This window comes from Pagrus pagrus, assembly GCF_965226575.1.
Source record: "Pagrus pagrus genome assembly, contig: HAP1_SCAFFOLD_29, whole genome shotgun sequence".
In the NCBI taxonomy this organism is placed as follows: Eukaryota; Metazoa; Chordata; class Actinopteri; order Spariformes; family Sparidae; genus Pagrus; species Pagrus pagrus.
In genome coordinates, this window is record NW_028175434.1 from 1 (window position 1) to 24,798 (window position 24,798).

General features: G+C 39.8%; 1 protein-coding gene and 2 long non-coding RNA genes across 3 annotated transcripts in view; 2 read left to right on the plus strand and 1 right to left on the minus strand.

Moving 5' to 3' along the window:
• Positions 1–11,620: 11,620 nt before the first annotated feature.
• On the minus strand, positions 11,621–15,414 carry LOC311253660. The gene is made up of 3 exons (XR_014621771.1): positions 15,343–15,414; positions 13,760–13,903; positions 11,621–11,778 (listed from the first exon to the last, which is right to left on the minus strand). It is a non-coding gene; the product is annotated as an uncharacterized lncRNA (long non-coding RNA).
• The window catches only part of LOC311253657 (uncharacterized protein), a 33,224-nt gene continuing 23,026 nt past the window's right edge, over positions 14,601–24,798 (plus strand). Inside the window, exon 1 of the mRNA XM_084384161.1 lies at positions 14,601–14,613. The gene's annotated coding sequence lies outside the window, so the exon portion shown is untranslated. The remainder of the gene's footprint in view (positions 14,614–24,798) is intronic.
• LOC311253661 lies at positions 17,561–23,293 on the plus strand. The gene is made up of 6 exons (XR_014621772.1): positions 17,561–17,753; positions 18,072–18,170; positions 19,908–19,933; positions 20,494–21,171; positions 21,468–21,560; positions 22,335–23,293. It is a non-coding gene; the product is annotated as an uncharacterized lncRNA (long non-coding RNA).

Genomic DNA, 24,798 nt, shown 5'->3' on the forward strand with positions numbered 1-24,798 from the left:
ACCTTTTTTCAGTGAAATGCAGCTTAGTGCAAAAACAGGCTGCTCTCACTCTGAAACGCTCATTTTTCACATAAACCAATTTTCAGGCTTCAGCGACTGTACAGTGCTAAAACAGCCTCCTATCGCTCTGAAACGCTCATTTTTGACATAAGCCACTTTTCAGCCTTAGGCGACTGTACAGTGCAAAAACAGGCTGCTCTCGCTCTGAAACGCTCATTTTTCACATAAGCCACTTTTCAGCCTTAGGCGACTGTACAGTGCAAAAACAGGCTGCTCTCGCTCTGAAACGCTCATTTTTCACATAACCCACTTTTCAGCCTTAATGAATGAAATTCCAGGTAAAAACTCCTTTGCCATGAAGAAGATCCAAATTCAACCAGTTCAGGCTAGTAAACCTGTTTGAAAGACCTTTTTTCAGTGAAATGCAGCTTAGTGCAAAAACAGGCTGCTCTCGCTCTGAAACGCTCATTTTTCACATAAGCCACTTTTCAGCGCTAAAACAGCCTCCAATCGCTCTGAAACGCTCATTTTTGACATAAGCCACTTTTCACCTTTAATGAATGAAATTCCAGGTAAAAACTCCTTTGCCATGAAGAAGATCCAAATTCAACCAGTTCAGGCTAGTAAACCTGTTTGAAAGACCTTTTTTCAGTGAAATGCAGCTTAGTGCAAAAACAGCCTGCTCTCACTCTGAAACGCTCATTTTTCACATAAGCCACTTTTCAGCCTTCAGCGACTGTACAGTGCTAAAACAGCCTCCTATCGCTCTGAAACGCTCATTTTTGACATAAGCCACTTTTCAGCGCTAAAACAGCCTCCAATCGCTCTGAAACGCTCATTTTTCACATAACCCACTTTTCACCCTTAATGAATTAAATTCCAGGTAAAAACTTCTTTGCCATGAAGAAGATCCAAATTCAACCAGTTCAGGCTAGTAAATCTGTTTGAAAGACCTTTTTTCAGTGAAATGCAGCTTAGTGCAAAAACAGGCTGCTCTCGCTCTGAAACGCTCATTTTTCACATAACCCACTTTTCAGCGCTAAAACAGCCTCCAATCGCTCTGAAACGCTCATTTTTCACATAAGCCACTTTTCAGCCTTAGGCGACTGTACAGTGCAAAAACAGGCTGCTCTCGCTCTGAAACGCTCATTTTTCACATAACCCACTTTTCAGCCTTAATGAATTACATTCCAGGTAAAAACTCATTTGCCATGAAGAAGATCCAAATTCAACCAGTTCAGGCTAGTAAACCTGTTTGAAAGACCTTTTTTCAGTGAAATGCAGCTTAGTGCAAAAACAGGCTGCTCTCGCTCTGAAACGCTCATTTTTCACATAAGCCACTTTTCAGCGCTAAAACAGCCTCCAATCGCTCTGAAACGCTCATTTTTGACATAAGCCACTTTTCACCTTTAATGAATGAAATTCCAGGTAAAAACTCCTTTGCCATGAAGAAGATCCAAATTCAACCAGTTCAGGCTAGTAAACCTGTTTGAAAGACCTTTTTTCAGTGAAATGCAGCTTAGTGCAAAAACAGCCTGCTCTCACTCTGAAACGCTCATTTTTCACATAAGCCACTTTTCAGCCTTCAGCGACTGTACAGTGCTAAAACAGCCTCCTATCGCTCTGAAACGCTCATTTTTGACATAAGCCACTTTTCACCTTTAATGAATGAAATTCCAGGTAAAAACTCCTTTGCCATGAAGAAGATCCAAATTCAACCAGTTCAGGCTAGTAAACCTGTTTGAAAGACCTTTTTTCAGTGAAATGCAGCTTAGTGCAAAAACAGGCTGCTCTCGCTCTGAAACGCTCATTTTTCACATAAGCCACTTTTCAGCCTTAGGCGACTGTACAGTGCAAAAACAGGCTGCTCTCGCTCTGAAACGCTCATTTTTCACATAAGCCACTTTTCAGCGCTAAAACAGCCTCCAATCGCTCTGAAACGCTCATTTTTGACATAAGCCACTTTTCACCTTTAATGAATGAAATTCCAGGTAAAACTCCTTTGCCATGAAGAAGATCCAAATTCAACCAGTTCAGGCTAGTAAACCTGTTTGAAAGACCTTTTTTCAGTGAAATGCAGCTTAGTGCAAAAACAGGCTGCTCTCGCTCTGAAACGCTCATTTTTCACATAAGCCACTTTTCAGCGCTAAAACAGCCTCCAATCGCTCTGAAACGCTCATTTTTGACATAAGCCACTTTTCACCTTTAATGAATGAAATTCCAGGTAAAAACTCCTTTGCCATGAAGAAGATCCAAATTCAACCAGTTCAGGCTAGTAAACCAGTTTGAAAGACATTTTTTCAGTGAAATGCAGCTTAGTGCAAAAACAGGCTGCTCTCGCTCTGAAACGCTCATTTTTCACATAAGCCACTTTTCAGCCTTAGGCGACTGTACAGTGCAAAAACAGGCTGCTCTCGCTCTGAAACGCTCATTTTTCACATAACCCACTTTTCAGCCTTAATGAATGAAATTCCAGGTAAAAACTCCTTTGCCATGAAGAAGATCCAAATTCAACCAATTCAGGCTAGTAAACCTGTTTGAAAGACCTTTTTTCAGTGAAATGCAGCTTAGTGCAAAAACAGGCTGCTCTCGCTCTGAAACGCTCATTTTTCACATAAGCCACTTTTCAGCGCTAAAACAGCCTCCAATCGCTCTGAAACGCTCATTTTTCACATAAGCCACTTTTCAGCCGTAGGCGACTGTACAGTGCAAAAACAGGCTGCTCTCGCTCTGAAACGCTCATTTTTCACATAACCCACTTTTCAGCCTTAATGAATTACATTCCAGGTAAAAACTCATTTGCCATGAAGAAGATCCAAATTCAACCAGTTCAGGCTAGTAAACCTGTTTGAAAGACCTTTTTTCAGTGAAATGCAGCTTAGTGCAAAAACAGGCTGCTCTCGCTCTGAAACGCTCATTTTTCACATAAGCCACTTTTCAGCGCTAAAACAGCCTCCAATCGCTCTGAAACGCTCATTTTTGACATAAGCCACTTTTCACCTTTAATGAATGAAATTCCAGGTAAAAACTCCTTTGCCATGAAGAAGATCCAAATTCAACCAGTTCAGGCTAGTAAACCTGTTTGAAAGACCTTTTTTCAGTGAAATGCAGCTTAGTGCAAAAACAGGCTGCTCTCGCTCTGAAACGCTCATTTTTCACATAACCCACTTTTCACCCTTAATGAATTAAATTCCAGGTAAAAACTCCTTTGCCATGAAGAAGATCCAAATTCAACCAGTTCAGGCTAGTAAACCTGTTTGAAAGACCTTTTTTCAGTGAAATGCAGCTTAGTGCAAAAACAGGCTGCTCTCGCTCTGAAACGCTCATTTTTCACATAACCCACTTTTCAGCGCTAAAACAGCCTCCAATCGCTCTGAAACGCTCATTTTTGACATAAGCCACTTTTCACCTTTAATGAATGAAATTCCAGGTAAAAACTCCTTTGCCATGAAGAAGATCCAAATTCAACCAGTTCAGGCTAGTAAACCTGTTTGAAAGACCTTTTTTCAGTGAAATGCAGCTTAGTGCAAAAACAGGCTGCTCTCGCTCTGAAACGCTCATTTTTCACATAAGCCACTTTTCAGCGCTAAAACAGCCTCCAATCGCTCTGAAACGCTCATTTTTGACATAAGCCACTTTTCACCTTTAATGAATGAAATTCCAGGTAAAAACTCCTTTGCCATGAAGAAGATCCAAATTCAACCAGTTCAGGCTAGTAAACCTGTTTGAAAGACCTTTTTTCAGTGAAATGCAGCTTAGTGCAAAAACAGGCTGCTCTCGCTCTGAAACGCTCATTTTTCACATAACCCACTTTTCAGCGCTAAAACAGCCTCCAATCGCTCTGAAACGCTCATTTTTCACATAAGCCACTTTTCAGCCTTAGGCGACTGTACAGTGCAAAAACAGGCTGCTCTCGCTCTGAAACGCTCATTTTTCACATAACCCACTTTTCAGCCTTAATGAATTACATTCCAGGTAAAAACTCATTTGCCATGAAGAAGATCCAAATTCAACCAGTTCAGGCTAGTAAACCTGTTTGAAAGACCTTTTTTCAGTGAAATGCAGCTTAGTGCAAAAACAGGCTGCTCTCGCTCTGAAACGCTCATTTTTCACATAAGCCACTTTTCAGCGCTAAAACAGCCTCCAATCGCTCTGAAACGCTCATTTTTGACATAAGCCACTTTTCACCTTTAATGAATGAAATTCCAGGTAAAAACTCCTTTGCCATGAAGAAGATCCAAATTCAACCAGTTCAGGCTAGTAAACCTGTTTGAAAGACCTTTTTTCAGTGAAATGCAGCTTAGTGCAAAAACAGGCTGCTCTCGCTCTGAAACGCTCATTTTTCACATAAGCCACTTTTCAGCGCTAAAACAGCCTCCAATCGCTCTGAAACGCTCATTTTTGACATAAGCCACTTTTCACCTTTAATGAATGAAATTCCAGGTAAAAACTCCTTTGCCATGAAGAAGATCCAAATTCAACCAGTTCAGGCTAGTAAACCTGTTTGAAAGACCTTTTTTCAGTGAAATGCAGCTTAGTGCAAAAACAGGCTGCTCTCGCTCTGAAACGCTCATTTTTCACATAAGCCACTTTTCAGCGCTAAAACAGCCTCCAATCGCTCTGAAACGCTCATTTTTGACATAAGCCACTTTTCACCTTTAATGAATGAAATTCCAGGTAAAAACTCCTTTGCCATGAAGAAGATCCAAATTCAACCAGTTCAGGCTAGTAAACCTGTTTGAAAGACCTTTTTTCAGTGAAATGCAGCTTAGTGCAAAAACAGGCTGCTCTCGCTCTGAAACGCTCATTTTTCACATAAGCCACTTTTCAGCGCTAAAACAGCCTCCAATCGCTCTGAAACGCTCATTTTTGACATAAGCCACTTTTCACCTTTAATGAATGAAATTCCAGGTAAAAACTCCTTTGCCATGAAGAAGATCCAAATTCAACCAGTTCAGGCTAGTAAACCTGTTTGAAAGACCTTTTTTCAGTGAAATGCAGCTTAGTGCAAAAACAGGCTGCTCTCGCTCTGAAACGCTCATTTTTCACATAAGCCACTTTTCAGCGCTAAAACAGCCTCCAATCGCTCTGAAACGCTCATTTTTCACATAAGCCACTTTTCACCTTTAATGAATGAAATTCCAGGTAAAAACTCCTTTGCCATGAAGAAGATCCAAATTCAACCAGTTCAGGCTAGTAAACCTGTTTGAAAGACCTTTTTTCAGTGAAATGCAGCTTAGTGCAAAAACAGGCTGCTCTCGCTCTGAAACGCTCATTTTTCACATAAGCCACTTTTCAGCGCTAAAACAGCCTCCAATCGCTCTGAAACGCTCATTTTTGACATAAGCCACTTTTCACCTTTAATGAATGAAATTCCAGGTAAAAACTCCTTTGCCATGAAGAAGATCCAAATTCAACCAGTTCAGGCTAGTAAACCTGTTTGAAAGACCTTTTTTCAGTGAAATGCAGCTTAGTGCAAAAACAGGCTGCTCTCGCTCTGAAACGCTCATTTTTCACATAAGCCACTTTTCAGCGCTAAAACAGCCTCCAATCGCTCTGAAACGCTCATTTTTGACATAAGCCACTTTTCACCTTTAATGAATGAAATTCCAGGTAAAAACTCCTTTGCCATGAAGAAGATCCAAATTCAACCAGTTCAGGCTAGTAAACCTGTTTGAAAGACCTTTTTTCAGTGAAATGCAGCTTAGTGCAAAAACAGGCTGCTCTCGCTCTGAAACGCTCATTTTTCACATAAGCCACTTTTCAGCGCTAAAACAGCCTCCAATCGCTCTGAAACGCTCATTTTTGACATAAGCCACTTTTCACCTTTAATGAATGAAATTCCAGGTAAAAACTCCTTTGCCATGAAGAAGATCCAAATTCAACCAGTTCAGGCTAGTAAACCTGTTTGAAAGACCTTTTTTCAGTGAAATGCAGCTTAGTGCAAAAACAGGCTGCTCTCGCTCTGAAACGCTCATTTTTCACATAAGCCACTTTTCAGCGCTAAAACAGCCTCCAATCGCTCTGAAACGCTCATTTTTCACATAAGCCACTTTTCACCTTTAATGAATGAAATTCCAGGTAAAAACTCCTTTGCCATGAAGAAGATCCAAATTCAACCAGTTCAGGCTAGTAAACCTGTTTGAAAGACCTTTTTTCAGTGAAATGCAGCTTAGTGCAAAAACAGGCTGCTCTCGCTCTGAAACGCTCATTTTTCACATAAGCCACTTTTCAGCGCTAAAACAGCCTCCAATCGCTCTGAAACGCTCATTTTTCACATAAGCCACTTTTCACCTTTAATGAATGAAATTCCAGGTAAAAACTCCTTTGCCATGAAGAAGATCCAAATTCAACCAGTTCCGGCTAGTAAACCTGTTTGAAAGACCTTTTTTCAGTGAAATGCAGCTTAGTGCAAAAACAGGCTGCTCTCGCTCTGAAACGCTCATTTTTCACATAAGCCACTTTTCAGCGCTAAAACAGCCTCCAATCGCTCTGAAACGCTCATTTTTGACATAAGCCACTTTTCACCTTTAATGAATGAAATTCCAGGTAAAAACTCCTTTGCCATGAAGAAGATCCAAATTCAACCAGTTCAGGCTAGTAAACCTGTTTGAAAGACCTTTTTTCAGTGAAATGCAGCTTAGTGCAAAAACAGGCTGCTCTCGCTCTGAAACGCTCATTTTTCACATAAGCCACTTTTCAGCGCTAAAACAGCCTCCAATCGCTCTGAAACGCTCATTTTTGACATAAGCCACTTTTCACCTTTAATGAATGAAATTCCAGGTAAAAACTCCTTTGCCATGAAGAAGATCCAAATTCAACCAGTTCAGGCTAGTAAACCTGTTTGAAAGACCTTTTTTCAGTGAAATGCAGCTTAGTGCAAAAACAGGCTGCTCTCGCTCTGAAACGCTCATTTTTCACATAACCCACTTTTCAGCGCTAAAACAGCCTCCAATCGCTCTGAAACGCTCATTTTTGACATAAGCCACTTTTCACCTTTAATGAATGAAATTCCAGGTAAAAACTCCTTTGCCATGAAGAAGATCCAAATTCAACCAGTTCAGGCTAGTAAACCTGTTTGAAAGACCTTTTTTCAGTGAAATGCAGCTTAGTGCAAAAACAGGCTGCTCTCGCTCTGAAACGCTCATTTTTCACATAAGCCACTTTTCAGCCTTAGGCGACTGTACAGTGCAAAAACAGGCTGCTCTCGCTCTGAAACGCTCATTTTTCACATAAGCCACTTTTCAGCGCTAAAACAGCCTCCAGTCGCTCTGAAACGCTCATTATTGACATAAGCCACTTTTCACCTTTAATGAATGAAATTCCAGGTAAAAACTCCTTTGCCATGAAGAAGATCCAAATTCAACCAGTTCAGGCTAGTAAACCTGTTTGAAAGACCTTTTTTCAGTGAAATGCAGCTTAGTGCAAAAACAGGCTGCTCTCGCTCTGAAACGCTCATTTTTCACATAAGCCACTTTTCAGCGCTAAAACAGCCTCCAATCGCTCTGAAACGCTCATTTTTCACATAACCCACTTTTCAGCCTTAATGAATTAAATTCCAGGTAAAAACTCATTTGCCATGAAGAAGATCAAAATTCAACCAGTTCAGGCTAGTAAACCTGTTTGAAAGACCTTTTTTCAGTGAAATGCAGCTTAGTGCAAAAACAGGCTGCTCTCGCTCTGAAACGCTCATTTTTCACATAAGCCACTTTTCAGCGCTAAAACAGCCTCCAATCGCTCTGAAACGCTCATTTTTCACATAACCCACTTTTCAGCCTTAATGAATTAAATTCCAGGTAAAAACTCATTTGCCATGAAGAAGATCCAAATTCAACCAGTTCAGGCTAGTAAACCTGTTTGAAAGACCTTTTTTCAGTGAAATGCAGCTTAGTGCAAAAACAGGCTGCTCTCGCTCTGAAACGCTCATTTTTCACATAAGCCACTTTTCAGCCTTCGGCGACTGTACAGTGCAAAAACAGGCTGCTCTCGCTCTGAAACGCTCATTTTTCACATAAGCCACTTTTCAGCGCTAAAACATCCTCCAATCGCTCTGAAACGCTCATTTTTGACATAAGCCACTTTTCACCTTTAATGAATGAAATTCCAGGTAAAAACTCCTTTGCCATGAAGAAGATCCAAATTCAACCAGTTCAGGCTAGTAAACCTGTTTGAAAGACCTTTTTTCAGTGAAATGCAGCTTAGTGCAAAAACAGGCTGCTCTCGCTCTGAAACGCTCATTTTTCAAATAAGCCACTTTTCAGCGCTAAAACAGCCTCCAATCGCTCTGAAACGCTCATTTTTCACATAACCCACTTTTCAGCCTTAATGAATTAAATTCCAGGAAAAAACTCATTTGCCATGAAGAAGATCCAAATTCAACCAGTTCAGGCTAGTAAACCTGTTTGAAAGACCTTTTTTCAGTGAAATGCAGCTTAGTGCAAAAACAGGCTGCTCTCGCTCTGAAACGCTCATTTTTCACATAAGCCACTTTTCAGCCTTAGGCGACTGTACAGTGCAAAAACAGGCTGCTCTCGCTCTGAAACGCTCATTTTTCACATAAGCCACTTTTCAGCGCTAAAACAGCCTCCAATCGCTCTGAAACGCTCATTTTTGACATAAGCCACTTTTCACCTTTAATGAATGAAATTCCAGGTAAAAACTCCTTTGCCATGAAGAAGATCCAAATTCAACCAGTTCAGGCTAGTAAACCTGTTTGAAAGACCTTTTTTCAGTGAAATGCAGCTTAGTGCAAAAACAGGCTGCTCTCGCTCTGAAACGCTCATTTTTCACATAAGCCACTTTTCAGCCTTCGGCGACTGTACAGTGCTAAAACAGCCTCCTATCGCTCTGAAACGCTCATTTTTGACATAAGCCACTTTTCACCTTTAATGAATGAAATTCCAGGTAAAAACTCCTTTGCCATGAAGAAGATCCAAATTCAACCAGTTCAGGCTAGTAAACCTGTTTGAAAGACCTTTTTTCAGTGAAATGCAGCTTAGTGCAAAAACAGGCTGCTCTCGCTCTGAAACGCTCATTTTTCACATAAGCCACTTTTCAGCCTTAGGCGACTGTACAGTGCAAAAACAGGCTGCTCTCGCTCTGAAACGCTCATTTTTCACATAACCCACTTTTCAGCCTTAATGAATGAAATTCCAGGTAAAAACTCGTTTGCCATGAAGAAGATCCAAATTCAACCAGTTCAGGCTAGTAAACCTGTTTGAAAGACCTTTTTTCAGTGAAATGCAGCTTAGTGCAAAAACAGGCTGCTCTCGCTCTGAAACGCTCATTTTTCACATAAGCCACTTTTCAGCGCTAAAACAGCCTCCAATCGCTCTGAAACGCTCATTTTTGACATAAGCCACTTTTCACCCTTAATGAATGAAATTCCAGGTAAAAACTCCTTTGCCATGAAGAAGATACAAATTCAACCAGTTCAGGCTAGTAAACCTGTTTGAAAGACCTTTTTTCAGTGAAATGCAGCTTAGGCGACTGTACAGTGCTAAAACAGCCTCCTATCGATCTGAAACGCTCATTTTTCACATAAGCCACTTTTCACCCTTAATGAATGAAATTCCAGGTAAAAACTCCTTTGCCATGAAGAAGATCCAAATTCAACCAGTTCAGGCTAGTAAACCTGTTTGAAAGACCTTTTTTCAGTGAAATGCAGCTTAGGCGACTGTACAGTGCTAAAACAGCCTCCTATTGCTCTGAAACGCTCATTTTTGACATAACCCACTTTTCAGCCTTAATGAATTAAATTCCAGGTAAAAACTCTTTTGCCATGAAGAAGATCCAAATTCAACCAGTTCAGGCTAGTAAACCTGTTTGAAAGACCTTTTTTCAGTGAAATGCAGCTTAGTGCAAAAACAGGCTGCTCTCGCTCTGAAACGCTCATTTTTCACATAAGCCACTTTTCAGCCTTAGGCGACTGTACAGTGCTAAAACAGCCTCCTATCGCTCTGAAACGCTTATTTTTGACATAAGCCACTTTTCACCCTTAATGAATGAAATTCCAGGTAAAAACTCCTTTGCCATGAAGAAGATCCAAATTCAACCAGTTCAGGCTAGAAAACCTGTTTGAAAGACCTTTTTTCAGTGAAATGCAGCTTAGGCGACTGTACAGTGCTAAAACAGGCTCCTCTCGCTCTGAAACGCTCATTTTTGACATAAGCCACTTTTCACCCTTAATGAATTAAATTCCAGGTAAAAACTCCTTTGCCATGAAGAAGATCCAAATTGTCAGGGTTCGATACTTTGAAACGCTGGTTTGGAAAGATGATGGCCCAGTCGGCAAACTTTAGTTTGGTGATTTTCTTTTTATTACACCAACAACCCAAAGACAAAAATACCCACAGGTGGCAAAGCAACAAAAAAAACGCAGGAATATTTACAATATGACAGAGTAAAAAAAATATTTACAAGGAACAGGCAGCAACTGTCATCCACATGCCACTCAGCCGAATCCTTCCTTCAAGTGAGCCGAGCTCTCTTTAAATACCCCCTTGGCCCCTCCCCCGGGCAAACCAATTAACAAAACACAGGGGTTAAGAAACATAAACTGGGAAACAACCCAGATAGCAAAATTCTTTTGGCCCATATCTGGCCCACACCTGACATGTTCATCCGGTCCACATACCGCATGGAATGATGTCACTTGGGAGGTCCGCTCCTGTTTGCCAAAAGTGGGCCACAACCAAGCCATCACAATGCCAGATGTCAACCAAAAACAGGCCAAATAAACCAGCAATCAACCGAATGTGGGCCACTGTACACTTTTATTCTGGCCCAAGTACGGCATGGGAAGATGGCACAAGGGTGGTCCACAGTTGTTTGCCAGAAGTGGGCCACAACCAAACCAACACAGTGCCAAATGTCAGCCGACACGCAATAAACCAGCACTCACCCAAATGTGGGCCACCACTGTACATTTTTATTCTGGCCCACATCCCACATGGAATGATGGCACATGAGTGGTCCACAGCTGTTTGCTAGAAGTGGGCCACAACCAAACCAACACAGTGCCAAATGTCAGCCATGACCAAATAAACCAGCACTCACCCAAATGTGGGCCACCACTGTACATTTTTATTCTGGCCCATATACCACTTGGAATGATGGCACAAATGTGGTCCACAGTTGTTTGCCAGAAGTGGGCCACAACCAAACCAACACAGTGCCAAGTGTCAGCCAAAAATAGACCAAATAAACCAGCACTCACCCAAATTTGGGCCACTATGCATTTTTATTCTGACCCACCTACCACATGGAATGACATGAGTGGTCCACACTTGTTTCTCACATATGACCCACAGCCTAGTCATAATGCTACATATTAACCAAGAGCTGAATACATCAGAACTGGTTTACAGTCTATGATCTTGTCTAGCCTGTACACATTGGAGTCACAACCAAACCATGACAAAGTTCTATGTCAAATATGAACACATCATATAAATAAACCAGAACTGGTCTGAATTTGTGGCTACTGTACATGTCATTATGGTACCTCCAGATACTGTGTTAAATGGTGGCAATGGTCCAGTCTTGTTGGTCTCAGTCAAAGATGAAGATACCTACTGAAGAATTGAAGAAAAAACCAGACACGAGAAACAACTTGTGAACAGTAGAGAACTATTTTATTTTTTTAACATGTGCCACAAACAACAACACAACACAAACAAAACAAACATGAAGATGAACATGAAAATTCTGACTGCGGAACACTGTTGCGGAACACGCTCACTCATGGCCCCACCATTGTCTCCTCTTCATCTGGCCCTTTAAGAAATGCACAAAAGAACATATTTTGTTGACTCAGTAAAGCAGTACTGTGGTTACTGTATATGGTTGCAGTGCAAAACACAAAACCTTATCAGGAGACCAAACAAAAAAGGCCCTGTAAAGTGATATAAAGTTATACAATATTGTGTTCATCAAACACTCTGACAAACTTCACATTTAACCTGAAGTTACAGTAATAAAACATAATGTATATTTGAGTTTGTCTTCATGTTAAAGGGGAATAGTGCACAGCCATTTGATTTTTTGCTATTTTGCTAACCTTTCCTCAGCATTTGTTGGTTCACTGAAGCCAGCCATAATGCAATTAATGGAGCATATCATATACATGTTGCAATGTGTGTATTTGTGTGGTTCTATCCTTTCATAAAAAGATAATGGATACAGGGTGTTTTGGTGTGTCATGATGCTGCCAGCACGAGAGCTGGGATACTGGGTCGGAGGGTCTGATCTTACAAGGTTGGTTTTCAGCCAAGTGACGCTAGGTGGAAGGCAGAGAGCCTCCATTCTCCCTGGAACAAGCCAGCAACATTACTCTGGAGCTGTTTCATTAAAGCATAAGTAAGCGGAATGTTTGTGTTAATATAAGTCTTATATAGTTATATCTTCCGACAGCAATCACTTATATAGAGTGTTTGGTCCGAAACACGGGTCTGTCAGTCACCCTGCTCTGCTGTAAGCCGAGGAGAAAACTTTCCTTGTATCCTACAACCTTTATCCAATGAGGAGAGAGAACGGCATAAAGGGGCGGTCCTCTCTGTGTGTGCAGCCAAGGGATGCACGCGCATGTGTTGACGTAGGGAAGAGGGCGGGGACTGCTAACTCCATCCGCTGACAGGAAGTTAGCCAAAACGACCGGATCGCTTACTTCTGCTTTAAGTAAAAAGTAGGTAAAAATCTTGAATATTTCCTCTTTAATGACTCTCCATGGGGACCCCCAAGATAGCTGTCAGTCTGGTGGTGCGTAATAGGTATCCACAAAACTGGACATTTACTGGACCAGAGGTCTGTGTGCTATGGCACGGTGCTCTGGCGGAACACTGGGGCCATACTCAGATCTAAAAGCCCTCACAAGAGGAGAGAGTTGGGATAAAAGTTGAGGTGAGGTCTCTCTGTCCTGGTTTATTCTTTATATATTATGCCAAGGTAAGTATTATATTCCATTGCAACATGGCTGAGGCTCTCAGTTGGAAGCAACTCCATCCTACATATTAAACCTATCACATATCAAGTCTGAGATGACAATGAGTCAGCTAGCCTCACTCACACAATCGCTGTGTAGTTACATCAGACCTGCCCACATGGTGGAGCTGAAGACCATGAATGCAGCAGTAAAGGGAAAAGTTTGAGGTTAGATAAGACCACATCTTAAGACTCAAAACTTCATCCACTCATGTTAACATTAGAAGTATGTTTTTGTGTTTGATAGGGGGTTCTTTCATTCCAGCTCAATTTAGCAGGGAGATGGCATGTAATATTAATATATTTAAAAATATATTTCAGCTGTTGCTTCATATTCATTAATTTATTTTGTAGATAGAATATTATACTAAAGTCAAATACAGTTTTCATTAAAGATGTGTTTCTAACTGAAATGTGATTTCCCTACTTTTCAGACCCATGTACTGGCTTTTAAGAAAGGCAATGGGTGACAATTCCAGTTACAGTTTACATTACTGTCCCACCACTGCCAAGTGAAATCTTTACATTTACAAGAAAATGGCTATGCTTGCTGCATGGTGGCTGAACAAGCTTCTAATTCCTAAGTGACCATAGCGGAAAAAATGGCAAAAATCACAACACTGCCTTTTTTAATTGTATTTGCTCATTTAGAATTGGGGAGATTTGTTCTGTACTTTGCGCTCGTTTTTTTTTTACATATGCTGACAGCTTCATCTTGATTTCTGCTGTAGAACAGTATCACACATATATTGCAAAATAGGTATTGTAGCTGACTTACGTGCGAGCTGTGTGGCACGCCTTTTCTCCTCTCTCTCTCTCCTCCCACCATCCCTGTCTCCAGCGAGATGAAGCCACCTTTTTATATAAGCCTCCACCTCCTGGTCTGTTGCAGTGGCCGTCAATTGATTGTTTCTGACCGTTCCTAAAAATTGAGAAAACTGTAAAGCTTTGGATAGATTGCACACAATGGTGAGAAATGGCTAACTGCATGACATGCTATATCCTGCCCATAGTTGGGCAGCAATGAATGTAGTTTGAAAACAGTCTAGCCATGACCAGCCAATTACTAAAATTGTAGGAGGAAAACTCTCGCCTTCAGCTGACGAACTGATTGCAGACTGGTGCATCTTAGAGCAGGGGGCAGATAAATAGCTGGAGAAGATGGTGAAGCACATAGTTTTAGATATTTTTATTATGGTGCAGGTTGCTGACATTTCGGCACAGAGTATGTCTTCTTCAAAGCAAACAGAGCAATTTAAGAATGGCAGCTTTAAACTGGTGCCTTATAAAATGTGATTGGGTGTATATGTTGTTGTATTATAAGTATTTTATAACGAGTATTAGACTATCAGCATTTTTAATTAATTGTATTACTTAAAGCTATGGTCTAAGGTCTGAAAGACGATGAGAAGCCGCCATTAGCAGCACCGTGGAGAGCTCCAGAGCTGGAGGGAGACTCGTCGCTCTGGGCGACCCAGCACAGGGTGCTGTATGTGGGGGAGAGGAGTAGGAAGACCGGGGCCTGTAGCTCCGCGGCGCCGTAGTTCGCAGAGCGACCCCGCTCAGGTTGCCGCTGCGGCTAGAAGCGGCTGTGTGTTGGGGAGAGGATCAGGGAGACTCGACGCGGCACCGGTACCAGTAATAACGGCAGCAACACATTCTGTGCTTCTGTACTGTGCTTCTCTGAATCCTAGTGGGGCTTTCAGCGGCATGTGTTTAAACATGTACCCTCTGACTGTTATAATCATATGGATGCTGTTATAATGTGTTGTGATTGAGATCCTGACCCACCAAACAGCCTGGAAAGTGACAAAGTTACGTTTTTCGTACAAAATTACATAATCACCATCAGTAAACAGGACGCTGTCTGACTATTTCACTCGCGGGGAGGGATGCTGTTTTCTGGAGGGAAAGTTCACTGCCACAGAGATTTATTTTTCTTGTCTCACACAGAGTCGTTGAACATGGGTCGGCATGTTCTCTGACCACTTTGCCACCACTTCTCAACTGCCTGCTCTGCATTATAGTCCTCAACCTCAGGGAAATGCAATGATATACGGAGGAGGGAATTGAGCATTTTGTTTGAGAGTGAGCGTTTGACATTTTTTTTTTCACTGTCCCGTAATTGTCCCGGACAAAATATAAGTGTGTCCCAGCAGGAATTTTTATGGTCCCCGCCGGGACATCGTTAATTTCGAGCCCTGCTGCCTGGTCATATTAACCTTGTATAAAAACTGAATGTTAACTAGCTAACATTTTTCGCAGCACTGGCAACCTGACAAAACAATGTGAAGTTCCAACAATAAGAGCTGAATGTTTCCCACAGAAATTCATTCATTTATTTTTCGTTCAGGGACTCACCTCACCGTGACTTCTCTCCTCGATCTCCGGCTCGCGCACTTTTTGCTCCCTTGCTCCCTTTCGTCAATTCGAATATGATGCATTCAAAAGACTCGTAATTTGGAAAACTCCAACTTAAAGCGGAAAAAAACATAACGGAAAGTAGAGTTTGAATAAAGATACGATCCTTACAGACTTAATAGCGTTGACTTAATAAAAAAAAAACAAAAAAAGAAAAACACTGTCACTGTGGGTGATATGTTCAGGTAAATGTAGGTCAATACATTTTCCAATGTCGACCTGCCAGTCATTTTCTATGTGACACAGAGAGCAGGTGGGAGCGGTTTCTGTTCACAAATGAACTGTCACTCTTGGCCTAGGCTATGCTCTTATTGGCACACTCGGTCAAGGAATGTACAGTATGTTGTGAATTTAATGAATTGAATTGAATTTATTTATTTAAAACAGGGACAATGCACAAAAAAACATTAATCTTGTAAGACAAGAAGAGATGCTTTGAGCCAGGTTATAGTTCCGCCTGTAGTCCCTGGGCAGGTAAAGTTAAAGCAGATACAGTATTAAAATCATTGAAATATGAGTGACATGATGACCATAATATTTTAAAAATAGACAGAATACACTAGTAAAAGCAGGGAACAAGAGCACCAAATCATGAAGTGCACAACAGCACATACTCTCTTACTCTTATCACACATTCAAACAGATAACAGTCCAACTATCCTCCTCTAATAACCACATTCATACACATATTAATAACCAGACACGTATACACACATGTAACTCAACAATGTGTGCAAACTCGCTTCCTCAGTAACCAGCGCTTTGACAAGCATGAGAACATGTAGGGATTTGTACATACACTGAAAAAAGGAACATGTTGGATTAACTTAATTCAATGGTGGACATTGGTTGCACACAGATGTTTTGCTTTGGCAGCAACTTAAACAATTGAGTTAAATTAACACAAGTTATTCATGTTCAATAAACCTGTATATTTTGTGTTGATACAGTGTGATTAAAACATGTTTTGATAAAGTAATTTGAGCTCTTGGAACATTTAAATCCTTCACAATTTCATCACTTCATTTCAACACTATTCAATAACTTTTACTCCAATACTATTTGGTAGCGTAAATACTACACGTTATTTTCATTTTACATGTTCGTATTATAGTCTAGCGTCAATTACACAATTTTACAATGGAGGCCTAAAAACAGATTGTTTGTATTGTTCTCTGAAGATGGTTGCCTGTACCACTAGTAACCTTTCAAAATAAAATGTCTAATTTCACTGCAGTGACAGTAGGTAAAGAATTGAACTGACATTACTGTTCTACTGTAATACAAATCAACAGTGAACAAGTAATGTCAGTTTTTCAGTGTTTTACCGACTCAGCCACAGAATGGAAATTAGACCTTTTCTTTTGAAAAGGCTACAGGCAACCATCTTCGAAGAGAACAATACAAACATTATGTTCAAGGTCTCTATTGTCAAGATTAAATTAAATAACAATTGTAACTGTAAACAATTCGATTCAACTATAGAACTGATTTGAAATGCAAAAACGTTAGTTGCCATTGCCATTTCAACAATCATTTATTTTAATGCCTAATACCTTTCTATTAACTCTCTTAATCATTGACATTACCCATTTTTACCCCAATTAAAAACAGAAAATGAACAGTTGCATGTCAAAGCCTTTATTCAAGAGCCATAGGATAAACAGCAATGACTGACCTCATTGTGACATCTTGGTTCAAAACAGAACAGTATCTTAGAAGTATTTAAAATTCCTTACTACAACTGAAACATCCCATGCTGTTGCTGATTGTTCACCTGGAAATTCAACCTCCAAAATGCAGGAGAGCAAGTGTGAGCTTTAATTGTCCTCCTACCTGGAGCTAACCGCCTCACGTGCACAACAACAGTGAGCTCTCCTTACTGGAACAGTTTTGTCTTTAAGCTTTGGGCTTTCCTCGAGAGTTGAGCCACATCCAACTCCATTACCACCTTTTGAATCACTTCAAAAGTATAGCGGAGCTGTGACGGATAGCTCATGTTCAAAGAGTAAAAAAGTCCAAACAGCACTGAAAAAAGTGAAACCACTGTGTCATTCCTTTAAAGTGTATTTTTAAATTGGTCTAATGAAAAATTGTGCGTTCATGTTTAAACCTGATAATTTCAGTTTGCTTCAAAGCAAATGTCACTACCTGTGGACAAAATTAAAAAAAACACTTCTACTCAAATGGTATTTTCACTTCAAACCAAACGTTTTCCTGTCACGTGACCATTTGACGTCACGTCAGACCGCTCTTTTCGACGTTGAAGTCCGCCATTGTTGTTTCCTCGCATCAAGTGCGGACGGCAAGAGTGGACTGTCTGTCCTGTGTGGAAAACTCGTTAAAACAAGGTAAGAATTCAAAACTGTGCTGTTTTAGTGCAACACGCGCTTTCCGTGTACATTTATGGTCAGTGGCAGAGTGAACAACTGACATTATCTTAAAGACTGGCTTTGAATTTTGTGCACTACGCACATGCTAGCTAAACGAGGTCGGTTGCAGAAACATTAGCAACAACTACGTAGTTCTCGTTGCCTGTGTTTAACAAGTGCGAAGTTAATGTTGTTAATATTATTGTGAAGTCGCGTTATGAAAGAATAAGCGTAAATTATTGTGATAAGGCTTGAATGAGGACAACTAGAAATGGGAGCCACTTTTTTTTTTCTCAGGTGGGCTGCAGTCAGGTCCACACTTCGCAGACACACGTAGTGCTGTATCTGCAGCCGAGTGAGAGGCGAAGACCGTGAAACTCCAGTCCGCGGTGTAGGGTAAGTTGTGATAATACTTGAATATGGTAAACTAGAAAAGGGAGTGGGTCTACCCGGCCACGTTTAGCAAGTATGCTACAGGATGGAAGGAAAAAAAAAAAAAAAAAAAAAAATCACGAAAATCACCCTCAATGTCGAAATGTTTTGTCAAACGCCACAAGCGATAAATCTAGGGACTTTAACTGGTGTCCTTGGAGACTTTTGTGGTGTTTGGAGACACTGACTTTAAAGCAGGTATTGCTCTGCAGCAGCTACATCACCAGACAGATTTCAGTGCAGTGCCCCAGAATTGATCTGCAGTGCCCCAGTAAAGATTTGACCAGTAAAAAAATTAACTTCAGAGTTTTAAGTCTACATAGCATAGGCTACGGAATGAGCACATAGCTACTTAATATAATTGCTACTCTATTCACTCCACATACACAATGTGCACATGGCTACTTAATATGGTAATTTATTCACGTGTAGCGACTTCTGAGTCAGAGAGAGAGAGAGAGAGAGAGAGAGGCACGCTGTGAAGCAGCTGCATGAGGTACTAACGTTAGCCGACAACAACTTGCTAAATATATTATTTTGATTTCGATTTGACTAAAACAGTATTACTCCTGATGGATATCAGAAAGTTATTCGCTCAGCAGGGATAAAGCAGCAAGGAGGAATGAGAGAGGTAAGTCCTAGCTAGCTAGGCAACATATCTGTGTCGATGCTAAGTTAGCTGACTGATTCCTTGTATCAAAACAACCGTATTAATTTGCTGTACAGATAATGACTTTTGTTAGATAAGGATGGGAAAACCAAAGTGGTGACAGCTGTCAGTCAGACCCTGGAGGGATTTCCAGTGAGTTTATGAAACAGTTGTAACTGTGGCATAATGTTGGTTCTGGTCAGCTGGTTCTGGTCAGGACCTCAGCATCAATGATAACTTTGAGTAAGCTTGTGTTAGTTGACAGATATGGCCTAGGGATACTATACAGTGGTTATCAAATGGTCTATCTTCAGGAAGACATTTTTTTTTTCTTAATCATCAAGTCGTGACCCAAATTTTTAAAACATTCAAATTTATTTCACAGAAAAATAGCGCAGTAATATGGACTTGTCTTGTTAGTCGGTTTGCCTTTGGCTAAAATACTCTTGTTTTGTCACTAGAAAAATGGCTAAAGCTAAAGCATCTGGTTTTGTTGCCACATTGCCATAAATGGAAATGGAAATAATATCAAAGAACCCAGAGATGTAGGGGTACTTTATTTTTTGTTTTACTTTTGTAAATGTTCAAGATGATTACTTCAATTTGCAGATGATTTGCAGATCGACATATTTGTGTGAGGCAGGATTCTCAAAAATGACTGCACTCAAAACAAAATACTGCAAACGTGCACAAATCGAGGATGATTTGAGGCTATGTTTGTCACACATTGAGCCAAGAATTGAGGATTGCAGGCTCAGGTCTCACATAACACCCCCCCCCTGATTGTTTATGAATGGGACATATTTGAAGCCATGTTTTTCCCCCCAAAAAATAAAATAGTGTGCAGAGTAAATAAATTGTGACCCAGTATCAAAGGATCCACAGAAGAGGAAGGGTTTATAATTACATTCTCTCATCTGTCAGTATAATCCAGTATAGTACAATACCAGAATGCCTAAGGTCTAATAAATTGGAGTCTGTAGTGACAATCATGGACAATACTAACTGTCCCAACAAAAAACTAAATGTGAAATCTTCCATTTCTGTTACAGGTTTGCTCCTGAAAAGATTGCAGTTGGTAAGTCCGTAAATGAACAACTGTGGAAATTATTTTAATGGATGTTTAAGTGACATTAGTGTCATTGACATTTTTTTATTTGTTATATTTCCCTAATTGCAAACAGAAATAACTTCAGTTTCATCAGACAATAACAATAAAAAGGAAAACAATTTAATACAGCTTTAAATAATGTTAAAAAGGGAAGTAAAAATGTTTAAGTTAAAAGATTGATTGCAGCTATTGTGGCAAGAAATAAATCATAGTTTTTTGTGTCTCATACACTATGGCCATGCACTTATGCCAGCTGTTGAATTAGCTATAGTGGTGTCTGCAGATTTTCAGGATGGTGTGATTAATTCATAAGATTTACATTTCAATACTAGTTTTAAAATACTCTGAATTAATATAATGAAATGAATAACTACTAGCTTTTAGGGGTGCTGCTTTCCTTCTTAGGAAGTAACTTGATAAACAACTGCTTTGTTAGATTAAATGCAAATGAACCATCTACCATGTGGCATTTTACTAATTGCATTAAGTGTTAAATGGGTAAGGTGGGTCTTCTTTTTCTTTTCTAGTCTTCCAATGAATGTGGAAATGCAAAGACTGTGGCGCCTGTGTCTCACGAAGATCTGAGCTTCTTAAACATTACAAGCTTGAGCACAGACATTATGGACGCCACCACTCCTACCCATGCATCCATTTAAACTGCCCATGTACCTGCAAAACTTGGAAGGCACTTTTGACCCACTTGTCAAGATCTCATCAGCCATCATCACAAACTGAAACTGACTTGACCACATTTAAATGTCTCTTATGCCACATCAATGAACGTTCAACTTTAACAGACTATTTTCAACATATAGCTCAGCATCTGAAAAACAGTGAAACAGTTGATTGTGTGTTTAAGGGTTGTTCGTACAGAACAAATATTTATGGTTCATTTAGAACTCACAGAAGCAGAAATCATAAGAATTACACAGTAAATGACTTAAAGCCTGAAATACTTGTGAAACAGGGGTCAAGCGGAGGTCTTTCAGTCGAAATCCATGACAGTGTCCAGATTGATATTGAGCCCTCAGACGTAAATAGAGAGGACCTGGATGATTCAAGTTTTGATGTAAATGATTTGGCTACTTCAACCACGATTCCTGGCCTCCTTGGACAAGCACCACAGCAAGCTGATTGAGATCATCAGGAACAAGGGAGGAGCTGTCAGGGAGAAGACCCGGGATGTGCTTAAAGTTCTTGATCAGGTGTATACTTACTGTAATACTGCAAAACTCACCTTACATCACATAAATAGTAACATTGTAAATAGAAGCAATTGTGTTATTGTCTCATATTGTCATCACATTTGATTGTGGAGTTGGATTACATGTTGTAAGAAGCACAATGTGCATCTTGACGTTTGCGCAAATCCATTTGTTTGATTACTGGACAATTACTGTAAGTCTAAGTTCCCATTGATGCATTTTCATGTTTGCATCTTCAGTCAAGTTGCACAGTTCAACAGTATGAATTTTTATTGTTTATGTTTGCACTTACCTAGAGCCTTGATGTAAGCCTAAGGAGAGAGTGTCTGCTGAAGTGCCTCATCCCTTACCTTGGGGAAGATGTACAAAAACTCATCAAGGAGTTTCTGGTAAGAAGTTTTGCATTATTCTATTAAGCTTTAGACAATCCTAACTGAAGTATCAACAAATATTAGTCAAAAAGGTGAGTTATAAGGTCCAAAAGCGCCATCTGCTGGTCAGCAAACAAGTGCTCTCAAAGTGCACATCTGCTCCCAGTAACCCGTTACGCAAATACCGCCATTTTTGACATCGCGCAATGCATTGTGGGTATGCACCGATGCACTCTGGGATTGAAAGTGTCCAAACAACACTGCAGCACCGTGCTCCGCGGCTCTGACAGACGGGCCACGGCCGCAATGGACACAGAAGATAACTTTAGTAATATGACGGTTAGTCATAAATGTAAACGGAATAAAAATAAAACTAGTGAAACTAGTAAATCATCTTGGAGCTCGAGCGTTTATAAGAACCAGGCGCACATTTGCAACAGGCTACTTATTTTTGCACTGACCAGCACCCATTATGCACAGAACAAGGAGGTCACTGCAGGAACACTGGAACAAAACTACTTTTCCCCCCCGACATATCTACTAAGTATGGTACTTCTTTATTCACCTGACACTCAGAGTATCACAAGAACACCCTTCCAAAGGAAAATATCTATAATCACAGGCAGAAACTATGAGTAACTGTCCACTAAAACTTTGCTACAGATGAGAGAAAAAGTCTTTTGGTCTTCTGCTGTATGATTAAATCACTCCCTGCCACACAAAAGGGAGACAAACTTGTGTGCATACATACAGAGTAGCCTTTTATACAATAAATGTCTTGTCTTTTGTCAGGTTGGTGAGAAGGATGACGCCGAAAGAGAGCTCCAACAGTGCACAATGGCTGTGTTTGTCATCAGAGAGGAGGAGGATCCATTGCAGCCACCACGTGACGTAGGCATCATCATAGAAGGTGTGGAGGTGCTTAATGAACTGCCATCAGTTGCACATGGTTGTGCCCTCTTATTTGGCTTCATATATGCTCTAAACTTGAGCTATCCAGGTGAGCTCAAACACACTTTCGATGCACTGCAGAAAATATTCATGGAGATAGAGCCAAAGAAAATGACACGCAGAGTGTGCAGTCTCAGTGTCAAGCTCTAAATATGGGGTTGCTCAAAGAAAGACATTTGGATACAGGATGTTGATCTGTTTTAAGTGCTTGTGTTCAAATACATCCCAGGATAATGTTAGGGGTCCTTATAAATAAGAGAAAAAACAGCTTTGATTCAAAACAGGCTTTAATTTCTGGTATTCTCTGTTAACAGAATTCTTTCTGTTGTAGAAATATTGTGGCACTGATATTAACATTGAAATGTGAATGATGCTAAATTCAGAATGATCAGCAAGAGCACTAGTAATGGCTCCTTTTTTTTTTCTTGAACTGCCGTTGTTCATAATTGCATCCATAGCAACTGTGTGTATCCTTGGTTTATTTTTTTTGTGACTTCCTTGCATTTATAATGGTTCAAAAGAATGATATTCATACCTTTTTGTCAAAGGATAGCAAAGATTTTATTAGATAGACTGTTAAACTCTATCTCTGTTAAGTCTAAACTTAATGGCTGTTCCCTTTCATCTCAAGTTTTAAAGAAGAGTACAACCAGTTATACATGTTAAGATACGCATGTTAATTGATGTTTTACAAGTTTTGTTTTTTATGTGTAAAACGCATACTTTCCTGGCTGCTGATTGTGAGTTTGAGGTGATGCCTATTTCAAAGTCATCAAAAATAAATGGTCTTTTGAAGAGAATTTTCCTGTTTTTAAGTTTTCTCTTAAGTTAATCAGTGCAGTGAATTCTAGTCCTATATTATAGAGAATTACATTTTGTTTATGGTGATATATCAGTTTTTAAAAAGGCAAAAAACATCATTGTATATCTAAGTAAGTAATACTTTGGCTTGTGACTAAAGAAAATATATTGTTTATGGATAATTAAAAAAATACTTTGGACTGAATCAGACATTTAACTTGAGAAAAATTAAAAAAAATGCGTGTAACAGAATTACAGCAATTCAATTAGTTTTATCCAAAGTAAATTTAATAATTGGATGTAATGGTAAATATTAGGTTTTCCCAAATTAAAAAAATAAGTTGTAAAAGAGTAAAAAAAATAGTTTATGGTCTTGTAATGATTAATGTTTTTACTTTGATTGAAAGCAAATTTTTTGCTTTGTCTTAAAATACAAAATTAATTTACATTAAATCAAAATTTACGTGTTCAACCAAATCATAAATTTAATTTGTGAAAAACTAATAAATTTAGGTGTAACAAATTACAGTAATTTTTTTAAGTTGATCCAAAGTCTCACTTTTTTCAGTGAGGAAGGCTGTTGCAAGGGCTACATTATCCAGATCTTGAAGAACCACCACACCCTCGATGATGATGCCAACATCAGAAAAGTCATTGCCTGGCGTCTCTCTGGTGACATATTCCCACTGTCGTTTTCTCAATGGCACTCAGTGCAGTGGCCTCAGTCATGTCCTGGTTAAAGATAAAACATTTCTTGAAGCTTTTTAAAAATAAATAAATAAAATAAAAAAATTGATGCTTTTGAATGCAGCAATTCTAATGCAATAGTTTATTTAAACCCATGTAAGCAGCATAGCAGATTACTACAGCCAAAGATTGCCCTGCCATGCTGCCATTCATGGTCAATTTCTGAGAGAAAAAATAAAATACAGACATAACAAATTCCAGATCAAATGAAGAAGAGCCTTCAAGCTAATGTAAAGACTGAATTCTCGTCCTCATTTCTTCTGGAAGTTGTTTTCATGTTCCTGGATGATTTTTTATTATTAACCTTGATTTACTCCAGGGCTGTATCCCAGTCCCAATTCTGCCCTTGTCAGATGAGGGTCAGTGCAGTGTAAGAAGATGGTGGATTTTTCCTTCTTTCACTAGATTCACAAATTTGAAGTGTTTTCACACTAGTGTAATCCCTAATGTAAGAGAAACAATATTTTTTCACTCTGTGGCAGAGGGGTCAATATAGGTGGTTTTTCACTTTCATAATGGGGGATTATGGAGAAAAAATGGACTGTTTGGACCATTTGTTTTTAATCTCAGCACTGGAATCACTTTGCCAAGGTGATAAAGATGGCAAATGGACCTAAACGGTCCAAGTAGGATCACAGGGTTAACTGAATACGTTTGGAAATGTAGCAAAGCCACAATCTACTCACAAAACACCCACCATGTACTCCTGCACCAAGACGTCGGGATTCTCATTCAGATAGATGCAGAGTCCTTTAAT